This window comes from Ambystoma mexicanum, unplaced genomic scaffold, assembly GCF_040938575.1.
Source record: "Ambystoma mexicanum isolate Mex_15411 unplaced genomic scaffold, UKY_AmexF1_1 Mex_scaf106, whole genome shotgun sequence".
NCBI lineage: Eukaryota > Metazoa > Chordata > Amphibia > Caudata > Ambystomatidae > Ambystoma > Ambystoma mexicanum.
In genome coordinates this window covers 1-19,146 of record NW_027182332.1, presented here as the reverse complement: position 1 = coordinate 19,146, position 19,146 = coordinate 1, and the positions used below count along the sequence as shown (strand labels likewise).

The 19,146-nt window shown below is 47.2% G+C and overlaps 56 non-coding genes across 56 annotated transcripts; all 56 read right to left on the bottom strand.

The window, feature by feature from the left end:
- Positions 1 to 194: 194 nt before the first annotated feature.
- Positions 195 to 313, bottom strand: LOC138552044 (5S ribosomal RNA). Its single transcript, XR_011295739.1, has one exon. It is a non-coding gene; the product is annotated as a 5S ribosomal RNA (ribosomal RNA).
- A 106-nt stretch (positions 314 to 419) lies between these two features.
- Positions 420 to 538, bottom strand: LOC138552032 (5S ribosomal RNA). The gene has a single exon (XR_011295728.1). It is a non-coding gene; the product is annotated as a 5S ribosomal RNA (ribosomal RNA).
- A 106-nt stretch (positions 539 to 644) lies between these two features.
- Positions 645 to 763, bottom strand: LOC138552020 (5S ribosomal RNA). The gene has a single exon (XR_011295717.1). It is a non-coding gene; the product is annotated as a 5S ribosomal RNA (ribosomal RNA).
- Positions 764 to 869: 106 nt separating this feature from the next.
- LOC138552009 (5S ribosomal RNA) lies at positions 870 to 988 on the bottom strand. Its single transcript, XR_011295706.1, has one exon. It is a non-coding gene; the product is annotated as a 5S ribosomal RNA (ribosomal RNA).
- Positions 989 to 1,462: 474 nt separating this feature from the next.
- Positions 1,463 to 1,581, bottom strand: LOC138551997 (5S ribosomal RNA). The gene has a single exon (XR_011295695.1). It is a non-coding gene; the product is annotated as a 5S ribosomal RNA (ribosomal RNA).
- A 106-nt stretch (positions 1,582 to 1,687) lies between these two features.
- LOC138551985 (5S ribosomal RNA) lies at positions 1,688 to 1,806 on the bottom strand. The gene has a single exon (XR_011295684.1). It is a non-coding gene; the product is annotated as a 5S ribosomal RNA (ribosomal RNA).
- Positions 1,807 to 2,472: 666 nt separating this feature from the next.
- On the bottom strand, positions 2,473 to 2,591 carry LOC138551973 (5S ribosomal RNA). Its single transcript, XR_011295673.1, has one exon. It is a non-coding gene; the product is annotated as a 5S ribosomal RNA (ribosomal RNA).
- Positions 2,592 to 2,697: 106 nt separating this feature from the next.
- LOC138551962 (5S ribosomal RNA) lies at positions 2,698 to 2,816 on the bottom strand. Its single transcript, XR_011295662.1, has one exon. It is a non-coding gene; the product is annotated as a 5S ribosomal RNA (ribosomal RNA).
- Positions 2,817 to 2,922: 106 nt separating this feature from the next.
- LOC138551949 (5S ribosomal RNA) lies at positions 2,923 to 3,041 on the bottom strand. Its single transcript, XR_011295650.1, has one exon. It is a non-coding gene; the product is annotated as a 5S ribosomal RNA (ribosomal RNA).
- Positions 3,042 to 3,147: 106 nt separating this feature from the next.
- On the bottom strand, positions 3,148 to 3,266 carry LOC138551938 (5S ribosomal RNA). Its single transcript, XR_011295639.1, has one exon. It is a non-coding gene; the product is annotated as a 5S ribosomal RNA (ribosomal RNA).
- A 474-nt stretch (positions 3,267 to 3,740) lies between these two features.
- LOC138551926 (5S ribosomal RNA) lies at positions 3,741 to 3,859 on the bottom strand. The gene has a single exon (XR_011295627.1). It is a non-coding gene; the product is annotated as a 5S ribosomal RNA (ribosomal RNA).
- A 106-nt stretch (positions 3,860 to 3,965) lies between these two features.
- On the bottom strand, positions 3,966 to 4,084 carry LOC138551914 (5S ribosomal RNA). Its single transcript, XR_011295616.1, has one exon. It is a non-coding gene; the product is annotated as a 5S ribosomal RNA (ribosomal RNA).
- Positions 4,085 to 4,190: 106 nt separating this feature from the next.
- LOC138551903 (5S ribosomal RNA) lies at positions 4,191 to 4,309 on the bottom strand. Its single transcript, XR_011295605.1, has one exon. It is a non-coding gene; the product is annotated as a 5S ribosomal RNA (ribosomal RNA).
- A 106-nt stretch (positions 4,310 to 4,415) lies between these two features.
- LOC138551891 (5S ribosomal RNA) lies at positions 4,416 to 4,534 on the bottom strand. The gene has a single exon (XR_011295594.1). It is a non-coding gene; the product is annotated as a 5S ribosomal RNA (ribosomal RNA).
- Positions 4,535 to 5,008: 474 nt separating this feature from the next.
- Positions 5,009 to 5,127, bottom strand: LOC138551879 (5S ribosomal RNA). Its single transcript, XR_011295583.1, has one exon. It is a non-coding gene; the product is annotated as a 5S ribosomal RNA (ribosomal RNA).
- A 106-nt stretch (positions 5,128 to 5,233) lies between these two features.
- LOC138551867 (5S ribosomal RNA) lies at positions 5,234 to 5,352 on the bottom strand. The gene has a single exon (XR_011295571.1). It is a non-coding gene; the product is annotated as a 5S ribosomal RNA (ribosomal RNA).
- A 666-nt stretch (positions 5,353 to 6,018) lies between these two features.
- LOC138551856 (5S ribosomal RNA) lies at positions 6,019 to 6,137 on the bottom strand. Its single transcript, XR_011295560.1, has one exon. It is a non-coding gene; the product is annotated as a 5S ribosomal RNA (ribosomal RNA).
- Positions 6,138 to 6,243: 106 nt separating this feature from the next.
- Positions 6,244 to 6,362, bottom strand: LOC138551844 (5S ribosomal RNA). The gene has a single exon (XR_011295549.1). It is a non-coding gene; the product is annotated as a 5S ribosomal RNA (ribosomal RNA).
- A 106-nt stretch (positions 6,363 to 6,468) lies between these two features.
- Positions 6,469 to 6,587, bottom strand: LOC138551832 (5S ribosomal RNA). Its single transcript, XR_011295537.1, has one exon. It is a non-coding gene; the product is annotated as a 5S ribosomal RNA (ribosomal RNA).
- Positions 6,588 to 6,693: 106 nt separating this feature from the next.
- LOC138551821 (5S ribosomal RNA) lies at positions 6,694 to 6,812 on the bottom strand. The gene has a single exon (XR_011295526.1). It is a non-coding gene; the product is annotated as a 5S ribosomal RNA (ribosomal RNA).
- A 474-nt stretch (positions 6,813 to 7,286) lies between these two features.
- Positions 7,287 to 7,405, bottom strand: LOC138551809 (5S ribosomal RNA). Its single transcript, XR_011295515.1, has one exon. It is a non-coding gene; the product is annotated as a 5S ribosomal RNA (ribosomal RNA).
- Positions 7,406 to 7,511: 106 nt separating this feature from the next.
- LOC138551797 (5S ribosomal RNA) lies at positions 7,512 to 7,630 on the bottom strand. The gene has a single exon (XR_011295504.1). It is a non-coding gene; the product is annotated as a 5S ribosomal RNA (ribosomal RNA).
- Positions 7,631 to 7,736: 106 nt separating this feature from the next.
- LOC138551785 (5S ribosomal RNA) lies at positions 7,737 to 7,855 on the bottom strand. The gene has a single exon (XR_011295493.1). It is a non-coding gene; the product is annotated as a 5S ribosomal RNA (ribosomal RNA).
- A 106-nt stretch (positions 7,856 to 7,961) lies between these two features.
- Positions 7,962 to 8,080, bottom strand: LOC138551774 (5S ribosomal RNA). Its single transcript, XR_011295482.1, has one exon. It is a non-coding gene; the product is annotated as a 5S ribosomal RNA (ribosomal RNA).
- Positions 8,081 to 8,554: 474 nt separating this feature from the next.
- Positions 8,555 to 8,673, bottom strand: LOC138551762 (5S ribosomal RNA). The gene has a single exon (XR_011295471.1). It is a non-coding gene; the product is annotated as a 5S ribosomal RNA (ribosomal RNA).
- A 106-nt stretch (positions 8,674 to 8,779) lies between these two features.
- LOC138551749 (5S ribosomal RNA) lies at positions 8,780 to 8,898 on the bottom strand. Its single transcript, XR_011295460.1, has one exon. It is a non-coding gene; the product is annotated as a 5S ribosomal RNA (ribosomal RNA).
- Positions 8,899 to 9,004: 106 nt separating this feature from the next.
- LOC138551738 (5S ribosomal RNA) lies at positions 9,005 to 9,123 on the bottom strand. Its single transcript, XR_011295449.1, has one exon. It is a non-coding gene; the product is annotated as a 5S ribosomal RNA (ribosomal RNA).
- Positions 9,124 to 9,229: 106 nt separating this feature from the next.
- LOC138551726 (5S ribosomal RNA) lies at positions 9,230 to 9,348 on the bottom strand. Its single transcript, XR_011295437.1, has one exon. It is a non-coding gene; the product is annotated as a 5S ribosomal RNA (ribosomal RNA).
- Positions 9,349 to 9,822: 474 nt separating this feature from the next.
- On the bottom strand, positions 9,823 to 9,941 carry LOC138551713 (5S ribosomal RNA). The gene has a single exon (XR_011295425.1). It is a non-coding gene; the product is annotated as a 5S ribosomal RNA (ribosomal RNA).
- A 106-nt stretch (positions 9,942 to 10,047) lies between these two features.
- Positions 10,048 to 10,166, bottom strand: LOC138551701 (5S ribosomal RNA). The gene has a single exon (XR_011295414.1). It is a non-coding gene; the product is annotated as a 5S ribosomal RNA (ribosomal RNA).
- A 666-nt stretch (positions 10,167 to 10,832) lies between these two features.
- On the bottom strand, positions 10,833 to 10,951 carry LOC138551690 (5S ribosomal RNA). Its single transcript, XR_011295403.1, has one exon. It is a non-coding gene; the product is annotated as a 5S ribosomal RNA (ribosomal RNA).
- Positions 10,952 to 11,057: 106 nt separating this feature from the next.
- LOC138551678 (5S ribosomal RNA) lies at positions 11,058 to 11,176 on the bottom strand. Its single transcript, XR_011295392.1, has one exon. It is a non-coding gene; the product is annotated as a 5S ribosomal RNA (ribosomal RNA).
- A 106-nt stretch (positions 11,177 to 11,282) lies between these two features.
- LOC138551666 (5S ribosomal RNA) lies at positions 11,283 to 11,401 on the bottom strand. Its single transcript, XR_011295380.1, has one exon. It is a non-coding gene; the product is annotated as a 5S ribosomal RNA (ribosomal RNA).
- A 107-nt stretch (positions 11,402 to 11,508) lies between these two features.
- On the bottom strand, positions 11,509 to 11,627 carry LOC138551654 (5S ribosomal RNA). The gene has a single exon (XR_011295368.1). It is a non-coding gene; the product is annotated as a 5S ribosomal RNA (ribosomal RNA).
- A 474-nt stretch (positions 11,628 to 12,101) lies between these two features.
- Positions 12,102 to 12,220, bottom strand: LOC138551642 (5S ribosomal RNA). Its single transcript, XR_011295356.1, has one exon. It is a non-coding gene; the product is annotated as a 5S ribosomal RNA (ribosomal RNA).
- A 106-nt stretch (positions 12,221 to 12,326) lies between these two features.
- On the bottom strand, positions 12,327 to 12,445 carry LOC138551631 (5S ribosomal RNA). Its single transcript, XR_011295345.1, has one exon. It is a non-coding gene; the product is annotated as a 5S ribosomal RNA (ribosomal RNA).
- A 106-nt stretch (positions 12,446 to 12,551) lies between these two features.
- Positions 12,552 to 12,670, bottom strand: LOC138551620 (5S ribosomal RNA). Its single transcript, XR_011295334.1, has one exon. It is a non-coding gene; the product is annotated as a 5S ribosomal RNA (ribosomal RNA).
- Positions 12,671 to 12,777: 107 nt separating this feature from the next.
- Positions 12,778 to 12,896, bottom strand: LOC138551608 (5S ribosomal RNA). Its single transcript, XR_011295322.1, has one exon. It is a non-coding gene; the product is annotated as a 5S ribosomal RNA (ribosomal RNA).
- Positions 12,897 to 13,370: 474 nt separating this feature from the next.
- On the bottom strand, positions 13,371 to 13,489 carry LOC138551596 (5S ribosomal RNA). Its single transcript, XR_011295309.1, has one exon. It is a non-coding gene; the product is annotated as a 5S ribosomal RNA (ribosomal RNA).
- Positions 13,490 to 13,596: 107 nt separating this feature from the next.
- Positions 13,597 to 13,715, bottom strand: LOC138551584 (5S ribosomal RNA). The gene has a single exon (XR_011295298.1). It is a non-coding gene; the product is annotated as a 5S ribosomal RNA (ribosomal RNA).
- A 107-nt stretch (positions 13,716 to 13,822) lies between these two features.
- Positions 13,823 to 13,941, bottom strand: LOC138551573 (5S ribosomal RNA). The gene has a single exon (XR_011295287.1). It is a non-coding gene; the product is annotated as a 5S ribosomal RNA (ribosomal RNA).
- A 105-nt stretch (positions 13,942 to 14,046) lies between these two features.
- On the bottom strand, positions 14,047 to 14,164 carry LOC138553171 (5S ribosomal RNA). The gene has a single exon (XR_011296847.1). It is a non-coding gene; the product is annotated as a 5S ribosomal RNA (ribosomal RNA).
- Positions 14,165 to 14,638: 474 nt separating this feature from the next.
- On the bottom strand, positions 14,639 to 14,757 carry LOC138551561 (5S ribosomal RNA). Its single transcript, XR_011295276.1, has one exon. It is a non-coding gene; the product is annotated as a 5S ribosomal RNA (ribosomal RNA).
- A 107-nt stretch (positions 14,758 to 14,864) lies between these two features.
- On the bottom strand, positions 14,865 to 14,984 carry LOC138553159 (5S ribosomal RNA). Its single transcript, XR_011296835.1, has one exon. It is a non-coding gene; the product is annotated as a 5S ribosomal RNA (ribosomal RNA).
- Positions 14,985 to 15,089: 105 nt separating this feature from the next.
- On the bottom strand, positions 15,090 to 15,208 carry LOC138551550 (5S ribosomal RNA). The gene has a single exon (XR_011295265.1). It is a non-coding gene; the product is annotated as a 5S ribosomal RNA (ribosomal RNA).
- A 105-nt stretch (positions 15,209 to 15,313) lies between these two features.
- On the bottom strand, positions 15,314 to 15,432 carry LOC138551538 (5S ribosomal RNA). Its single transcript, XR_011295254.1, has one exon. It is a non-coding gene; the product is annotated as a 5S ribosomal RNA (ribosomal RNA).
- Positions 15,433 to 15,907: 475 nt separating this feature from the next.
- LOC138553107 (5S ribosomal RNA) lies at positions 15,908 to 16,025 on the bottom strand. Its single transcript, XR_011296784.1, has one exon. It is a non-coding gene; the product is annotated as a 5S ribosomal RNA (ribosomal RNA).
- A 105-nt stretch (positions 16,026 to 16,130) lies between these two features.
- Positions 16,131 to 16,249, bottom strand: LOC138551526 (5S ribosomal RNA). The gene has a single exon (XR_011295242.1). It is a non-coding gene; the product is annotated as a 5S ribosomal RNA (ribosomal RNA).
- Positions 16,250 to 16,917: 668 nt separating this feature from the next.
- LOC138551514 (5S ribosomal RNA) lies at positions 16,918 to 17,036 on the bottom strand. Its single transcript, XR_011295231.1, has one exon. It is a non-coding gene; the product is annotated as a 5S ribosomal RNA (ribosomal RNA).
- A 106-nt stretch (positions 17,037 to 17,142) lies between these two features.
- Positions 17,143 to 17,261, bottom strand: LOC138551502 (5S ribosomal RNA). Its single transcript, XR_011295220.1, has one exon. It is a non-coding gene; the product is annotated as a 5S ribosomal RNA (ribosomal RNA).
- A 106-nt stretch (positions 17,262 to 17,367) lies between these two features.
- Positions 17,368 to 17,486, bottom strand: LOC138551490 (5S ribosomal RNA). The gene has a single exon (XR_011295209.1). It is a non-coding gene; the product is annotated as a 5S ribosomal RNA (ribosomal RNA).
- A 106-nt stretch (positions 17,487 to 17,592) lies between these two features.
- Positions 17,593 to 17,711, bottom strand: LOC138551478 (5S ribosomal RNA). The gene has a single exon (XR_011295197.1). It is a non-coding gene; the product is annotated as a 5S ribosomal RNA (ribosomal RNA).
- Positions 17,712 to 18,186: 475 nt separating this feature from the next.
- Positions 18,187 to 18,305, bottom strand: LOC138551466 (5S ribosomal RNA). The gene has a single exon (XR_011295186.1). It is a non-coding gene; the product is annotated as a 5S ribosomal RNA (ribosomal RNA).
- Positions 18,306 to 18,411: 106 nt separating this feature from the next.
- LOC138551455 (5S ribosomal RNA) lies at positions 18,412 to 18,530 on the bottom strand. The gene has a single exon (XR_011295175.1). It is a non-coding gene; the product is annotated as a 5S ribosomal RNA (ribosomal RNA).
- A 106-nt stretch (positions 18,531 to 18,636) lies between these two features.
- Positions 18,637 to 18,755, bottom strand: LOC138551443 (5S ribosomal RNA). The gene has a single exon (XR_011295164.1). It is a non-coding gene; the product is annotated as a 5S ribosomal RNA (ribosomal RNA).
- Positions 18,756 to 18,861: 106 nt separating this feature from the next.
- On the bottom strand, positions 18,862 to 18,980 carry LOC138551432 (5S ribosomal RNA). Its single transcript, XR_011295153.1, has one exon. It is a non-coding gene; the product is annotated as a 5S ribosomal RNA (ribosomal RNA).
- Positions 18,981 to 19,146: the final 166 nt, after the last annotated feature.

The following is a 19,146-nucleotide window of genomic DNA, read 5'->3' as shown; positions in this document are numbered from 1 at the left end:
CATTACATGTGAAAGTCGATTTATTACCCATGAACACACTACCTGTATGCTAATTATATGTAAATAGGTAGCTCCAGCCCTCATAATGTTGTCCAACATTTCCGCTATAAAACGGGATAAAATTATTTTGGAAACATACCAAATTTGAAAAGTAATTGAGAAGTTGTGCAATTACTAATCATGGAGCACAAAATAGCCTACAGCACCTGGTATTCCCAGGCGGTCTCCCATCCAGGTACTAACTAGGCCCGACACTGCTTAGCTTCCGAGATCAGACGAGATCGGGCGCATTCAGTGTGGTGTGGCCGTAGGCTCTGGGCCTAGTGAGTTTTGTACTTTTAAGCATCTAGTCGGCTAGACCTTGCAGTTTTGAAAGGCAATTGAGAAATGGCTCACTTCCTGAACTTGGAGCACAAAAAAGCCTACAGCACCTGGTATTCCCAGGCGGTCTCCCATCCAGGTACTAACTAGGCCCGACACTGCTTAGCTTCCGAGATCAGACGAGATCGGGCGCATTCAGTGTGGTGTGGCCGTAGGCTCTGGTCTTAGTGAGTTTTGTACTTTTAAGCATCTAGTCGGCTAGACCTTGCAGTTTTGAAAGGCAATTGAGAAATGGCTCACTTCCTGAACTTGGAGCACAAAAAAGCCTACAGCACCTGGTATTCCCAGGCGGTCTCCCATCCAGGTACTAACTAGGCCCGACACTGCTTAGCTTCCGAGATCAGACGAGATCGGGCGCATTCAGTGTGGTGTGGCCGTAGGCTCTGGGCCTCGTGAGTTTTGTACTTTTAAGCATCTAGTCGGCTAGACCTTGCAGTTTTGAAAGGCAATTGAGAAATGGCTCACTTCCTGAACTTGGAGCACAAAAAAGCCTACAGCACCTGGTATTCCCAGGCGGTCTCCCATCCAGGTACTAACTAGGCCCGACACTGCTTAGCTTCCGAGATCAGACGAGATCGGGCGCATTCAGTGTGGTGTGGCCGTAGGCTCTAGAAATGCTAAGAATATTACTCTTATGCATTTGCATTTAGTAAGCTAAGCCATGCAGCCACTTGCAACATGATACCACGCTCATCGCTCGATCAGCGCTCGATCAGGCTCGATCAGGCGAGATATATAAGACTGGTGGGCCCATTCAGGACTCCTATGTCTGGTAGGATAACTTTAATCCATCCATCCTGTTTCTGTTGCAGGGAGGTGGAGAGAACAATCAACACAATAACGGCTTTCTTTCATGCCTCTTGAAGGACTCAATATTCTCTGTACTGCATTACATGTGAAAGTCGATTTATTACCCATGAACACACTACCTGTATGCTAATTATATGTAAATAGGTAGCTCCAGCCCTCATAATGTTGTCCAACATTTCCGCTATAAAACGGGATAAAATTATTTTGGAAACATACCAAATTTGAAAAGTAATTGAGAAGTTGTGCAATTACTAATCATGGAGCACAAAATAGCCTACAGCACCTGGTATTCCCAGGCGGTCTCCCATCCAGGTACTAACTAGGCCCGACACTGCTTAGCTTCCGAGATCAGACGAGATCGGGCGCATTCAGTGTGGTGTGGCCGTAGGCTCTGGGCCTAGTGAGTTTTGTACTTTTAAGCATCTAGTCGGCTAGACCTTGCAGTTTTGAAAGGCAATTGAGAAATGGCTCACTTCCTGAACTTGGAGCACAAAAAAGCCTACAGCACCTGGTATTCCCAGGCGGTCTCCCATCCAGGTACTAACTAGGCCCGACACTGCTTAGCTTCCGAGATCAGACGAGATCGGGCGCATTCAGTGTGGTGTGGCCGTAGGCTCTGGGCCTAGTGAGTTTTGTACTTTTAAGCATCTAGTCGGCTAGACCTTGCAGTTTTGAAAGGCAATTGAGAAATGGCTCACTTCCTGAACTTGGAGCACAAAAAAGCCTACAGCACCTGGTATTCCCAGGCGGTCTCCCATCCAGGTACTAACTAGGCCCGACACTGCTTAGTGTGGTGTGGCCGTAGGCTCTAGAAATGCTAAGAATATTACTCTTATGCATTTGCATTTAGTAAGCTAAGCCATGCAGCCACTTGCAACATGATACCACGCTCATCGCTCGATCAGCGCTCGATCAGGCTCGATCAGGCGAGATATATAAGACTGGTGGGCCCATTCAGGACTCCTATGTCTGGTAGGATAACTTTAATCCATCCATCCTGTTTCTGTTGCAGGGAGGTGGAGAGAACAATCAACACAATAACGGCTTTCTTTCATGCCTCTTGAATGACTCAATATTCTCTGTACTGCATTACATGTGAAAGTCGATTTATTACCCATGAACACACTACCTGTATGCTAATTATATGTAAATAGGTAGCTCCAGCCCTCATAATGTTGTCCAACATTTCCGCTATAAAACGGGATAAAATTATTTTGGAAACATACCAAATTTGAAAAGTAATTGAGAAGTTGTGCAATTACTAATCATGGAGCACAAAATAGCCTACAGCACCTGGTATTCCCAGGCGGTCTCCCATCCAGGTACTAACTAGGCCCGACACTGCTTAGCTTCCGAGATCAGACGAGATCGGGCGCATTCAGTGTGGTGTGGCCGTAGGCTCTGGGCCTAGTGAGTTTTGTACTTTTAAGCATCTAGTCGGCTAGACCTTGCAGTTTTGAAAGGCAATTGAGAAATGGCTCACTTCCTGAACTTGGAGCACAAAAAAGCCTACAGCACCTGGTATTCCCAGGCGGTCTCCCATCCAGGTACTAACTAGGCCCGACACTGCTTAGCTTCCGAGATCAGACGAGATCGGGCGCATTCAGTGTGGTGTGGCCGTAGGCTCTGGTCTTAGTGAGTTTTGTACTTTTAAGCATCTAGTCGGCTAGACCTTGCAGTTTTGAAAGGCAATTGAGAAATGGCTCACTTCCTGAACTTGGAGCACAAAAAAGCCTACAGCACCTGGTATTCCCAGGCGGTCTCCCATCCAGGTACTAACTAGGCCCGACACTGCTTAGCTTCCGAGATCAGACGAGATCGGGCGCATTCAGTGTGGTGTGGCCGTAGGCTCTGGGCCTCGTGAGTTTTGTACTTTTAAGCATCTAGTCGGCTAGACCTTGCAGTTTTGAAAGGCAATTGAGAAATGGCTCACTTCCTGAACTTGGAGCACAAAAAAGCCTACAGCACCTGGTATTCCCAGGCGGTCTCCCATCCAGGTACTAACTAGGCCCGACACTGCTTAGCTTCCGAGATCAGACGAGATCGGGCGCATTCAGTGTGGTGTGGCCGTAGGCTCTAGAAATGCTAAGAATATTACTCTTATGCATTTGCATTTAGTAAGCTAAGCCATGCAGCCACTTGCAACATGATACCACGCTCATCGCTCGATCAGCGCTCGATCAGGCTCGATCAGGCGAGATATATAAGACTGGTGGGCCCATTCAGGACTCCTATGTCTGGTAGGATAACTTTAATCCATCCATCCTGTTTCTGTTGCAGGGAGGTGGAGAGAACAATCAACACAATAACGGCTTTCTTTCATGCCTCTTGAATGACTCAATATTCTCTGTACTGCATTACATGTGAAAGTCGATTTATTACCCATGAACACACTACCTGTATGCTAATTATATGTAAATAGGTAGCTCCAGCCCTCATAATGTTGTCCAACATTTCCGCTATAAAACGGGATAAAATTATTTTGGAAACATACCAAATTTGAAAAGTAATTGAGAAGTTGTGCAATTACTAATCATGGAGCACAAAATAGCCTACAGCACCTGGTATTCCCAGGCGGTCTCCCATCCAGGTACTAACTAGGCCCGACACTGCTTAGCTTCCGAGATCAGACGAGATCGGGCGCATTCAGTGTGGTGTGGCCGTAGGCTCTGGGCCTAGTGAGTTTTGTACTTTTAAGCATCTAGTCGGCTAGACCTTGCAGTTTTGAAAGGCAATTGAGAAATGGCTCACTTCCTGAACTTGGAGCACAAAAAAGCCTACAGCACCTGGTATTCCCAGGCGGTCTCCCATCCAGGTACTAACTAGGCCCGACACTGCTTAGCTTCCGAGATCAGACGAGATCGGGCGCATTCAGTGTGGTGTGGCCGTAGGCTCTGGTCTTAGTGAGTTTTGTACTTTTAAGCATCTAGTCGGCTAGACCTTGCAGTTTTGAAAGGCAATTGAGAAATGGCTCACTTCCTGAACTTGGAGCACAAAAAAGCCTACAGCACCTGGTATTCCCAGGCGGTCTCCCATCCAGGTACTAACTAGGCCCGACACTGCTTAGCTTCCGAGATCAGACGAGATCGGGCGCATTCAGTGTGGTGTGGCCGTAGGCTCTGGGCCTCGTGAGTTTTGTACTTTTAAGCATCTAGTCGGCTAGACCTTGCAGTTTTGAAAGGCAATTGAGAAATGGCTCACTTCCTGAACTTGGAGCACAAAAAAGCCTACAGCACCTGGTATTCCCAGGCGGTCTCCCATCCAGGTACTAACTAGGCCCGACACTGCTTAGCTTCCGAGATCAGACGAGATCGGGCGCATTCAGTGTGGTGTGGCCGTAGGCTCTAGAAATGCTAAGAATATTACTCTTATGCATTTGCATTTAGTAAGCTAAGCCATGCAGCCACTTGCAACATGATACCACGCTCATCGCTCGATCAGCGCTCGATCAGGCTCGATCAGGCGAGATATATAAGACTGGTGGGCCCATTCAGGACTCCTATGTCTGGTAGGATAACTTTAATCCATCCATCCTGTTTCTGTTGCAGGGAGGTGGAGAGAACAATCAACACAATAACGGCTTTCTTTCATGCCTCTTGAAGGACTCAATATTCTCTGTACTGCATTACATGTGAAAGTCGATTTATTACCCATGAACACACTACCTGTATGCTAATTATATGTAAATAGGTAGCTCCAGCCCTCATAATGTTGTCCAACATTTCCGCTATAAAACGGGATAAAATTATTTTGGAAACATACCAAATTTGAAAAGTAATTGAGAAGTTGTGCAATTACTAATCATGGAGCACAAAATAGCCTACAGCACCTGGTATTCCCAGGCGGTCTCCCATCCAGGTACTAACTAGGCCCGACACTGCTTAGCTTCCGAGATCAGACGAGATCGGGCGCATTCAGTGTGGTGTGGCCGTAGGCTCTGGGCCTAGTGAGTTTTGTACTTTTAAGCATCTAGTCGGCTAGACCTTGCAGTTTTGAAAGGCAATTGAGAAATGGCTCACTTCCTGAACTTGGAGCACAAAAAAGCCTACAGCACCTGGTATTCCCAGGCGGTCTCCCATCCAGGTACTAACTAGGCCCGACACTGCTTAGCTTCCGAGATCAGACGAGATCGGGCGCATTCAGTGTGGTGTGGCCGTAGGCTCTGGGCCTAGTGAGTTTTGTACTTTTAAGCATCTAGTCGGCTAGACCTTGCAGTTTTGAAAGGCAATTGAGAAATGGCTCACTTCCTGAACTTGGAGCACAAAAAAGCCTACAGCACCTGGTATTCCCAGGCGGTCTCCCATCCAGGTACTAACTAGGCCCGACACTGCTTAGTGTGGTGTGGCCGTAGGCTCTAGAAATGCTAAGAATATTACTCTTATGCATTTGCATTTAGTAAGCTAAGCCATGCAGCCACTTGCAACATGATACCACGCTCATCGCTCGATCAGCGCTCGATCAGGCTCGATCAGGCGAGATATATAAGACTGGTGGGCCCATTCAGGACTCCTATGTCTGGTAGGATAACTTTAATCCATCCATCCTGTTTCTGTTGCAGGGAGGTGGAGAGAACAATCAACACAATAACGGCTTTCTTTCATGCCTCTTGAATGACTCAATATTCTCTGTACTGCATTACATGTGAAAGTCGATTTATTACCCATGAACACACTACCTGTATGCTAATTATATGTAAATAGGTAGCTCCAGCCCTCATAATGTTGTCCAACATTTCCGCTATAAAACGGGATAAAATTATTTTGGAAACATACCAAATTTGAAAAGTAATTGAGAAGTTGTGCAATTACTAATCATGGAGCACAAAATAGCCTACAGCACCTGGTATTCCCAGGCGGTCTCCCATCCAGGTACTAACTAGGCCCGACACTGCTTAGCTTCCGAGATCAGACGAGATCGGGCGCATTCAGTGTGGTGTGGCCGTAGGCTCTGGGCCTAGTGAGTTTTGTACTTTTAAGCATCTAGTCGGCTAGACCTTGCAGTTTTGAAAGGCAATTGAGAAATGGCTCACTTCCTGAACTTGGAGCACAAAAAAGCCTACAGCACCTGGTATTCCCAGGCGGTCTCCCATCCAGGTACTAACTAGGCCCGACACTGCTTAGCTTCCGAGATCAGACGAGATCGGGCGCATTCAGTGTGGTGTGGCCGTAGGCTCTGGTCTTAGTGAGTTTTGTACTTTTAAGCATCTAGTCGGCTAGACCTTGCAGTTTTGAAAGGCAATTGAGAAATGGCTCACTTCCTGAACTTGGAGCACAAAAAAGCCTACAGCACCTGGTATTCCCAGGCGGTCTCCCATCCAGGTACTAACTAGGCCCGACACTGCTTAGCTTCCGAGATCAGACGAGATCGGGCGCATTCAGTGTGGTGTGGCCGTAGGCTCTGGGCCTCGTGAGTTTTGTACTTTTAAGCATCTAGTCGGCTAGACCTTGCAGTTTTGAAAGGCAATTGAGAAATGGCTCACTTCCTGAACTTGGAGCACAAAAAAGCCTACAGCACCTGGTATTCCCAGGCGGTCTCCCATCCAGGTACTAACTAGGCCCGACACTGCTTAGCTTCCGAGATCAGACGAGATCGGGCGCATTCAGTGTGGTGTGGCCGTAGGCTCTAGAAATGCTAAGAATATTACTCTTATGCATTTGCATTTAGTAAGCTAAGCCATGCAGCCACTTGCAACATGATACCACGCTCATCGCTCGATCAGCGCTCGATCAGGCTCGATCAGGCGAGATATATAAGACTGGTGGGCCCATTCAGGACTCCTATGTCTGGTAGGATAACTTTAATCCATCCATCCTGTTTCTGTTGCAGGGAGGTGGAGAGAACAATCAACACAATAACGGCTTTCTTTCATGCCTCTTGAATGACTCAATATTCTCTGTACTGCATTACATGTGAAAGTCGATTTATTACCCATGAACACACTACCTGTATGCTAATTATATGTAAATAGGTAGCTCCAGCCCTCATAATGTTGTCCAACATTTCCGCTATAAAACGGGATAAAATTATTTTGGAAACATACCAAATTTGAAAAGTAATTGAGAAGTTGTGCAATTACTAATCATGGAGCACAAAATAGCCTACAGCACCTGGTATTCCCAGGCGGTCTCCCATCCAGGTACTAACTAGGCCCGACACTGCTTAGCTTCCGAGATCAGACGAGATCGGGCGCATTCAGTGTGGTGTGGCCGTAGGCTCTGGGCCTAGTGAGTTTTGTACTTTTAAGCATCTAGTCGGCTAGACCTTGCAGTTTTGAAAGGCAATTGAGAAATGGCTCACTTCCTGAACTTGGAGCACAAAAAAGCCTACAGCACCTGGTATTCCCAGGCGGTCTCCCATCCAGGTACTAACTAGGCCCGACACTGCTTAGCTTCCGAGATCAGACGAGATCGGGCGCATTCAGTGTGGTGTGGCCGTAGGCTCTGGTCTTAGTGAGTTTTGTACTTTTAAGCATCTAGTCGGCTAGACCTTGCAGTTTTGAAAGGCAATTGAGAAATGGCTCACTTCCTGAACTTGGAGCACAAAAAAGCCTACAGCACCTGGTATTCCCAGGCGGTCTCCCATCCAGGTACTAACTAGGCCCGACACTGCTTAGCTTCCGAGATCAGACGAGATCGGGCGCATTCAGTGTGGTGTGGCCGTAGGCTCTGGGCCTCGTGAGTTTTGTACTTTTAAGCATCTAGTCGGCTAGACCTTGCAGTTTTGAAAGGCAATTGAGAAATGGCTCACTTCCTGAACTTGGAGCACAAAAAAGCCTACAGCACCTGGTATTCCCAGGCGGTCTCCCATCCAGGTACTAACTAGGCCCGACACTGCTTAGCTTCCGAGATCAGACGAGATCGGGCGCATTCAGTGTGGTGTGGCCGTAGGCTCTAGAAATGCTAAGAATATTACTCTTATGCATTTGCATTTAGTAAGCTAAGCCATGCAGCCACTTGCAACATGATACCACGCTCATCGCTCGATCAGCGCTCGATCAGGCTCGATCAGGCGAGATATATAAGACTGGTGGGCCCATTCAGGACTCCTATGTCTGGTAGGATAACTTTAATCCATCCATCCTGTTTCTGTTGCAGGGAGGTGGAGAGAACAATCAACACAATAACGGCTTTCTTTCATGCCTCTTGAATGACTCAATATTCTCTGTACTGCATTACATGTGAAAGTCGATTTATTACCCATGAACACACTACCTGTATGCTAATTATATGTAAATAGGTAGCTCCAGCCCTCATAATGTTGTCCAACATTTCCGCTATAAAACGGGATAAAATTATTTTGGAAACATACCAAATTTGAAAAGTAATTGAGAAGTTGTGCAATTACTAATCATGGAGCACAAAATAGCCTACAGCACCTGGTATTCCCAGGCGGTCTCCCATCCAGGTACTAACTAGGCCCGACACTGCTTAGCTTCCGAGATCAGACGAGATCGGGCGCATTCAGTGTGGTGTGGCCGTAGGCTCTGGGCCTAGTGAGTTTTGTACTTTTAAGCATCTAGTCGGCTAGACCTTGCAGTTTTGAAAGGCAATTGAGAAATGGCTCACTTCCTGAACTTGGAGCACAAAAAAGCCTACAGCACCTGGTATTCCCAGGCGGTCTCCCATCCAGGTACTAACTAGGCCCGACACTGCTTAGCTTCCGAGATCAGACGAGATCGGGCGCATTCAGTGTGGTGTGGCCGTAGGCTCTGGTCTTAGTGAGTTTTGTACTTTTAAGCATCTAGTCGGCTAGACCTTGCAGTTTTGAAAGGCAATTGAGAAATGGCTCACTTCCTGAACTTGGAGCACAAAAAAGCCTACAGCACCTGGTATTCCCAGGCGGTCTCCCATCCAGGTACTAACTAGGCCCGACACTGCTTAGCTTCCGAGATCAGACGAGATCGGGCGCATTCAGTGTGGTGTGGCCGTAGGCTCTGGGCCTCGTGAGTTTTGTACTTTTAAGCATCTAGTCGGCTAGACCTTGCAGTTTTGAAAGGCAATTGAGAAATGGCTCACTTCCTGAACTTGGAGCACAAAAAAGCCTACAGCACCTGGTATTCCCAGGCGGTCTCCCATCCAGGTACTAACTAGGCCCGACACTGCTTAGCTTCCGAGATCAGACGAGATCGGGCGCATTCAGTGTGGTGTGGCCGTAGGCTCTAGAAATGCTAAGAATATTACTCTTATGCATTTGCATTTAGTAAGCTAAGCCATGCAGCCACTTGCAACATGATACCACGCTCATCGCTCGATCAGCGCTCGATCAGGCTCGATCAGGCGAGATATATAAGACTGGTGGGCCCATTCAGGACTCCTATGTCTGGTAGGATAACTTTAATCCATCCATCCTGTTTCTGTTGCAGGGAGGTGGAGAGAACAATCAACACAATAACGGCTTTCTTTCATGCCTCTTGAAGGACTCAATATTCTCTGTACTGCATTACATGTGAAAGTCGATTTATTACCCATGAACACACTACCTGTATGCTAATTATATGTAAATAGGTAGCTCCAGCCCTCATAATGTTGTCCAACATTTCCGCTATAAAACGGGATAAAATTATTTTGGAAACATACCAAATTTGAAAAGTAATTGAGAAGTTGTGCAATTACTAATCATGGAGCACAAAATAGCCTACAGCACCTGGTATTCCCAGGCGGTCTCCCATCCAGGTACTAACTAGGCCCGACACTGCTTAGCTTCCGAGATCAGACGAGATCGGGCGCATTCAGTGTGGTGTGGCCGTAGGCTCTGGGCCTAGTGAGTTTTGTACTTTTAAGCATCTAGTCGGCTAGACCTTGCAGTTTTGAAAGGCAATTGAGAAATGGCTCACTTCCTGAACTTGGAGCACAAAAAAGCCTACAGCACCTGGTATTCCCAGGCGGTCTCCCATCCAGGTACTAACTAGGCCCGACACTGCTTAGCTTCCGAGATCAGACGAGATCGGGCGCATTCAGTGTGGTGTGGCCGTAGGCTCTGGGCCTAGTGAGTTTTGTACTTTTAAGCATCTAGTCGGCTAGACCTTGCAGTTTTGAAAGGCAATTGAGAAATGGCTCACTTCCTGAACTTGGAGCACAAAAAAGCCTACAGCACCTGGTATTCCCAGGCGGTCTCCCATCCAGGTACTAACTAGGCCCGACACTGCTTAGTGTGGTGTGGCCGTAGGCTCTAGAAATGCTAAGAATATTACTCTTATGCATTTGCATTTAGTAAGCTAAGCCATGCAGCCACTTGCAACATGATACCACGCTCATCGCTCGATCAGCGCTCGATCAGGCTCGATCAGGCGAGATATATAAGACTGGTGGGCCCATTCAGGACTCCTATGTCTGGTAGGATAACTTTAATCCATCCATCCTGTTTCTGTTGCAGGGAGGTGGAGAGAACAATCAACACAATAACGGCTTTCTTTCATGCCTCTTGAATGACTCAATATTCTCTGTACTGCATTACATGTGAAAGTCGATTTATTACCCATGAACACACTACCTGTATGCTAATTATATGTAAATAGGTAGCTCCAGCCCTCATAATGTTGTCCAACATTTCCGCTATAAAACGGGATAAAATTATTTTGGAAACATACCAAATTTGAAAAGTAATTGAGAAGTTGTGCAATTACTAATCATGGAGCACAAAATAGCCTACAGCACCTGGTATTCCCAGGCGGTCTCCCATCCAGGTACTAACTAGGCCCGACACTGCTTAGCTTCCGAGATCAGACGAGATCGGGCGCATTCAGTGTGGTGTGGCCGTAGGCTCTGGGCCTAGTGAGTTTTGTACTTTTAAGCATCTAGTCGGCTAGACCTTGCAGTTTTGAAAGGCAATTGAGAAATGGCTCACTTCCTGAACTTGGAGCACAAAAAAGCCTACAGCACCTGGTATTCCCAGGCGGTCTCCCATCCAGGTACTAACTAGGCCCGACACTGCTTAGCTTCCGAGATCAGACGAGATCGGGCGCATTCAGTGTGGTGTGGCCGTAGGCTCTGGTCTTAGTGAGTTTTGTACTTTTAAGCATCTAGTCGGCTAGACCTTGCAGTTTTGAAAGGCAATTGAGAAATGGCTCACTTCCTGAACTTGGAGCACAAAAAAGCCTACAGCACCTGGTATTCCCAGGCGGTCTCCCATCCAGGTACTAACTAGGCCCGACACTGCTTAGCTTCCGAGATCAGACGAGATCGGGCGCATTCAGTGTGGTGTGGCCGTAGGCTCTGGGCCTCGTGAGTTTTGTACTTTTAAGCATCTAGTCGGCTAGACCTTGCAGTTTTGAAAGGCAATTGAGAAATGGCTCACTTCCTGAACTTGGGAGCACAAAAAAGCCTACAGCACCTGGTATTCCCAGGCGGTCTCCCATCCAGGTACTAACTAGGCCCGACACTGCTTAGCTTCCGAGATCAGACGAGATCGGGCGCATTCAGTGTGGTGTGGCCGTAGGCTCTAGAAATGCTAAGAATATTACTCTTATGCATTTGCATTTAGTAAGCTAAGCCATGCAGCCACTTGCAACATGATACCACGCTCATCGCTCGATCAGCGCTCGATCAGGCTCGATCAGGCGAGATATATAAGACTGGTGGGCCCATTCAGGACTCCTATGTCTGGTAGGATAACTTTAATCCATCCATCCTGTTTCTGTTGCAGGGAGGTGGAGAGAACAATCAACACAATAACGGCTTTCTTTCATGCCTCTTGAATGACTCAATATTCTCTGTACTGCATTACATGTGAAAGTCGATTTATTACCCATGAACACACTACCTGTATGCTAATTATATGTAAATAGGTAGCTCCAGCCCTCATAATGTTGTCCAACATTTCCGCTATAAAACGGGATAAAATTATTTTGGAAACATACCAAATTTGAAAAGTAATTGAGAAGTTGTGCAATTACTAATCATGGAGCACAAAATAGCCTACAGCACCTGGTATTCCCAGGCGGTCTCCCATCCAGGTACTAACTAGGCCCGACACTGCTTAGCTTCCGAGATCAGACGAGATCGGGCGCATTCAGTGTGGTGTGGCCGTAGGCTCTGGGCCTAGTGAGTTTTGTACTTTTAAGCATCTAGTCGGCTAGACCTTGCAGTTTTGAAAGGCAATTGAGAAATGGCTCACTTCCTGAACTTGGAGCACAAAAAAGCCTACAGCACCTGGTATTCCCAGGCGGTCTCCCATCCAGGTACTAACTAGGCCCGACACTGCTTAGCTTCCGAGATCAGACGAGATCGGGCGCATTCAGTGTGGTGTGGCCGTAGGCTCTGGTCTTAGTGAGTTTTGTACTTTTAAGCATCTAGTCGGCTAGACCTTGCAGTTTTGAAAGGCAATTGAGAAATGGCTCACTTCCTGAACTTGGAGCACAAAAAAGCCTACAGCACCTGGTATTCCCAGGCGGTCTCCCATCCAGGTACTAACTAGGCCCGACACTGCTTAGCTTCCGAGATCAGACGAGATCGGGCGCATTCAGTGTGGTGTGGCCGTAGGCTCTGGGCCTCGTGAGTTTTGTACTTTTAAGCATCTAGTCGGCTAGACCTTGCAGTTTTGAAAGGCAATTGAGAAAATGGCTCACTTCCTGAACTTGGAGCACAAAAAAGCCTACAGCACCTGGTATTCCCAGGCGGTCTCCCATCCAGGTACTAACTAGGCCCGACACTGCTTAGCTTCCGAGATCAGACGAGATCGGGCGCATTCAGTGTGGTGTGGCCGTAGGCTCTAGAAATGCTAAGAATATTACTCTTATGCATTTGCATTTAGTAAGCTAAGCCATGCAGCCACTTGCAACATGATACCACGCTCATCGCTCGATCAGCGCTCGATCAGGCTCGATCAGGCGAGATATATAAGACTGGTGGGCCCATTCAGGACTCCTATGTCTGGTAGGATAACTTTAATCCATCCATCCTGTTTCTGTTGCAGGGAGGTGGAGAGAACAATCAACACAATAACGGCTTTCTTTCATGCCTCTTGAATGACTCAATATTCTCTGTACTGCATTACATGTGAAAGTCGATTTATTACCCATGAACACACTACCTGTATGCTAATTATATGTAAATAGGTAGCTCCAGCCCTCATAATGTTGTCCAACATTTCCGCTATAAAACGGGATAAAATTATTTTGGAAACATACCAAATTTGAAAAGTAATTGAGAAGTTGTGCAATTACTAATCATGGAGCACAAAATAGCCTACAGCACCTGGTATTCCCAGGCGGTCTCCCATCCAGGTACTAACTAGGCCCGACACTGCTTAGCTTCCGAGATCAGACGAGATCGGGCGCATTCAGTGTGGTGTGGCCGTAGGCTCTGGGCCTAGTGAGTTTTGTACTTTTAAGCATCTAGTCGGCTAGACCTTGCAGTTTTGAAAGGCAATTGAGAAATGGCTCACTTCCTGAACTTGGAGCACAAAAAAAGCCTACAGCACCTGGTATTCCCAGGCGGTCTCCCATCCAGGTACTAACTAGGCCCGACACTGCTTAGCTTCCGAGATCAGACGAGATCGGGCGCATTCAGTGTGGTGTGGCCGTAGGCTCTGGTCTTAGTGAGTTTTGTACTTTTAAGCATCTAGTCGGCTAGACCTTGCAGTTTTGAAAGGCAATTGAGAAATGGCTCACTTTCCTGAACTTGGAGCACAAAAAAGCCTACAGCACCTGGTATTCCCAGGCGGTCTCCCATCCAGGTACTAACTAGGCCCGACACTGCTTAGCTTCCGAGATCAGACGAGATCGGGCGCATTCAGTGTGGTGTGGCCGTAGGCTCTGGGCCTCGTGAGTTTTGTACTTTTAAGCATCTAGTCGGCTAGACCTTGCAGTTTTGAAAGGCAATTGAGAAATGGCTCACTTCTGAACTTGGAGCACAAAAAAGCCTACAGCACCTGGTATTCCAGGCGGTCTCCCATCCAGGTACTAACTAGGCCCGACACTGCTTAGCTTCCGAGATCAGACGAGATCGGGCGCATTCAGTGTGGTGTGGCCGTAGGCTCTAGAAATGCTAAGAATATTACTCTTATGCATTTGCATTTAGTAAGCTAAGCCATGCAGCCACTTGCAACATGATACCACGCTCATCGCTCGATCAGCGCTCGATCAGGCTCGATCAGGCGAGATATATAAGACTGGTGGGCCCATTCAGGACTCCTATGTCTGGTAGGATAACTTTAATCCATCCATCCTGTTTCTGTTGCAGGGAGGTGGAGAGAACAATCAACACAATAACGGCTTTCTTTCATGCCTCTTGAATGACTCAATATTCTCTGTACTGCATTACATGTGAAAGTCGATTTATTACCCATGAACACACTACCTGTATGCTAATTATATGTAAATAGGTAGCTCCAGCCCTCATAATGTTGTCCAACATTTCCGCTATAAAACGGGATAAAATTATTTTGGAAACATACCAAATTTGAAAAGTAATTGAGAAGTTGTGCAATTACTAATCATGGAGCACAAAATAGCCTACAGCACCTGGTATTCCCAGGCGGTCTCCCATCCAGGTACTAACTAGGCCCGACACTGCTTAGCTTCCGAGATCAGACGAGATCGGGCGCATTCAGTGTGGTGTGGCCGTAGGCTCTGGGCCTAGTGAGTTTTGTACTTTTAAGCATCTAGTCGGCTAGACCTTGCAGTTTTGAAAGGCAATTGAGAAAATGGCTCACTTCCTGAACTTGGAGCACAAAAAAGCCTACAGCACCTGGTATTCCCAGGCGGTCTCCCATCCAGGTACTAACTAGGCCCGACACTGGCTTAGCTTCCGAGATCAGACGAGATCGGGCGCATTCAGTGTGGTGTGGCCGTAGGCTCTGGTCTTAGTGAGTTTTGTACTTTTAAGCATCTAGTCGGCTAGACCTTGCAGTTTTGAAAGGCAATTGAGAAATGGCTCACTTCCTGAACTTGGAGCACAAAAAGCCTACAGCACCTGGTATTCCCAGGCGGTCTCCCATCCAGGTACTAACTAGGCCCGACACTGCTTAGCTTCCGAGATCAGACGAGATCGGGCGCATTCAGTGTGGTGTGGCCGTAGGCTCTGGGCCTCGTGAGTTTTGTACTTTTAAGCATCTAGTCGGCTAGACCTTGCAGTTTTGAAAGGCAATTGAGAAATGGCTCACTTCCTGAACTTGGAGCACAAAAAGCCTACAGCACCTGGTATTCCCAGGCGGTCTCCCATCCAGGTACTAACTAGGCCCGACACTGCTTAGCTTCCGAGATCAGACGAGATCGGGCGCATTCAGTGTGGTGTGGCCGTAGGCTCTAGAAATGCTAAGAATATTACTCTTATGCATTTGCATTTAGTAAGCTAAGCCATGCAGCCACTTGCAACATGATACCACGCTCATCGCTCGATCAGCGCTCGATCAGGCTCGATCAGGCGAGATATATAAGACTGGTGGGCCCATTCAGGACTCCTATGTCTGGTAGGATAACTTTAATCCATCCATCCTGTTTCTGTTGCAGGGAGGTGGAGAGAACAATCAACACAATAACGGCTTTTCTTTCATGCCTCTTGAAGGACTCAATATTCTCTGTACTGCATTACATGTGAAAGTCGATTTATTACCCATGAACACACTACCTGTATGCTAATTATATGTAAATAGGTAGCTCCAGCCCTCATAATGTTGTCCAACATTTCCGCTATAAAACGGGATAAAATTATTTTGGAAACATACCAAATTTGAAAAGTAATTGAGAAGTTGTGCAATTACTAATCATGGAGCACAAAATAGCCTACAGCACCTGGTATTCCCAGGCGGTCTCCCATCCAGGTACTAACTAGGCCGACACTGCTTAGCTTCCGAGATCAGACGAGATCGGGCGCATTCAGTGTGGTGTGGCCGTAGGCTCTGGGCCTAGTGAGTTTTGTACTTTTAAGCATCTAGTCGGCTAGACCTTGCAGTTTTGAAAGGCAATTGAGAAATGGCTCACTTCCTGAACTTGGAGCACAAAAAGCCTACAGCACCTGGTATTCCCAGGCGGTCTCCCATCCAGGTACTAACTAGGCCCGACACTGCTTAGCTTCCGAGATCAGACGAGATCGGGCGCATTCAGTGTGGTGTGGCCGTAGGCTCTGGGGCCTAGTGAGTTTTGTACTTTTAAGCATCTAGTCGGCTAGACCTTGCAGTTTTGAAAGGCAATTGAGAAATGGCTCACTTCCTGAACTTGGAGCACAAAAAAGCCTACAGCACCTGGTATTCCCAGGGCGGTCTCCCATCCAGGTACTAACTAGGCCCGACACTGCTTAGTGTGGTGTGGCCGTAGGCTCTAGAAATGCTAAGAATATTACTCTTATGCATTTGCATTTAGTAAGCTAAGCCATGCAGCCACTTGCAACATGATACCACGCTCATCGCTCGATCAGCGCTCGATCAGGCTCGATCAGGCGAGATATATAAGACTGGTGGGCCCATTCAGGACTCCTATGTCTGGTAGGATAACTTTAATCCATCCATCCTGTTTCTGTTGCAGGGAGGTGGAGAGAACAATCAACACAATAACGGCTTTCTTTCATGCCTCTTGAATGACTCAATATTCTCTGTACTGCATTACATGTGAAAGTCGATTTATTACCCATGAACACACTACCTGTATGCTAATTATATGTAAATAGGTAGCTCCAGCCCTCATAATGTTGTCCAACATTTCCGCTATAAAACGGGATAAAATTATTTTGGAAACATACCAAATTTGAAAAGTAATTGAGAAGTTGTGCAATTACTAATCATGGAGCACAAAATAGCCTACAGCACCTGGTATTCCCAGGCGGTCTCCCATCCAGGTACTAACTAGGCCCGACACTGCTTAGCTTCCGAGATCAGACGAGATCGGGCGCATTCAGTGTGGTGTGGCCGTAGGCTCTGGGCCTAGTGAGTTTTGTACTTTTAAGCATCTAGTCGGCTAGACCTTGCAGTTTTGAAAGGCAATTGAGAAATGGCTCACTTCCTGAACTTGGAGCACAAAAAAGCCTACAGCACCTGGTATTCCCAGGCGGTCTCCCATCCAGGTACTAACTAGGCCCGACACTGCTTAGCTTCCGAGATCAGACGAGATCGGGCGCATTCAGTGTGGTGTGGCCGTAGGCTCTGGTCTTAGTGAGTTTTGTACTTTTAAGCATCTAGTCGGCTAGACCTTGCAGTTTTGAAAGGCAATTGAGAAATGGCTCACTTCCTGAACTTGGAGCACAAAAAAGCCTACAGCACCTGGTATTCCCAGGCGGTCTCCCATCCAGGTACTAACTAGGCCCGACACTGCTTAGCTTCCGAGATCAGACGAGATCGGGCGCATTCAGTGTGGTGTGGCCGTAGGCTCTGGGCCTCGTGAGTTTTGTACTTTTAAGCATCTAGTCGGCTAGACCTTGCAGTTTTGAAAGGCAATTGAGAAATGGCTCACTTCCTGAACTTGGAGCACAAAAAAGCCTACAGCACCTGGTATTCCCAGGCGGTCTCCCATCCAGGTACTAACTAGGCCCGACACTGCTTAGCTTCCGAGATCAGACGAGATCGGGCGCATTCAGTGTGGTGTGGCCGTAGGCTCTAGAAATGCTAAGAATATTACTCTTATGCATTTGCATTTAGTAAGCTAAGCCATGCAGCCACTTGCAACATGATACCACGCTCATCGCTCGATCAGCGCTCGATCAGGCTCGATCAGGCGAGATATATAAGACTGGTGGGCCCATTCAGGACTCCTATGTCTGGTAGGATAACTTTAATCCATCCATCCTGTTTCTGTTGCAGGGAGGTGGAGAGAACAATCAACACAATAACGGCTTTCTTTCATGCCTCTTGAATGACTCAATATTCTCTGTACTGCATTACATGTGAAAGTCGATTTATTACCCATGAACACACTACCTGTATGCTAATTATATGTAAATAGGTAGCTCCAGCCCTCATAATGTTGTCCAACATTTTCCGCTATAAAACGGGATAAAATTATTTTGGAAACATACCAAATTTGAAAAGTAATTGAGAAGTTGTGCAATTACTAATCATGGAGCACAAAATAGCCTACAGCACCTGGTATTCCCAGGCGGTCTCCCATCCAGGTACTAACTAGGCCCGACACTGCTTAGCTTCCGAGATCAGACGAGATCGGGCGCATTCAGTGTGGTGTGGCCGTAGGCTCTGGGCCTAGTGAGTTTTGTACTTTTAAGCATCTAGTCGGCTAGACCTTGCAGTTTTGAAAGGCAATTGAGAAATGGCTCACTTCCTGAACTTGGAGCACAAAAAAGCCTACAGCACCTGGTATTCCCAGGCGGTCTCCCATCCAGGTACTAACTAGGCCCGACACTGCTTAGCTTCCGAGATCAGACGAGATCGGGCGCATTCAGTGTGGTGTGGCCGTAGGCTCTGGTCTTAGTGAGTTTTGTACTTTTAAGCATCTAGTCGGCTAGACCTTGCAGTTTTGAAAGGCAATTGAGAAATGGCTCACTTCCTGAACTTGGAGCACAAAAAAGCCTACAGCACCTGGTATTCCCAGGCGGTCTCCCATCCAGGTACTAACTAGGCCCGACACTGCTTAGCTTCCGAGATCAGACGAGATCGGGCGCATTCAGTGTGGTGTGGCCGTAGGCTCTGGGCCTCGTGAGTTTTGTACTTTTAAGCATCTAGTCGGCTAGACCTTGCAGTTTTGAAAGGCAATTGAGAAATGGCTCACTTCCTGAACTTGGAGCACAAAAAAGCCTACAGCACCTGGTATTCCCAGGCGGTCTCCCATCCAGGTACTAACTAGGCCCGACACTGCTTAGCTTCCGAGATCAGACGAGATCGGGCGCATTCAGTGTGGTGTGGCCGTAGGCTCTAGAAATGCTAAGAATATTACTCTTATGCATTTGCATTTAGTAAGCTAAGCCATGCAGCCACTTGCAACATGATACCACGCTCATCGCTCGATCAGCGCTCGATCAGGCTCGATCAGGCGAGATATATAAGACTGGTGGGGCCCATTCAGGACTCCTATGTCTG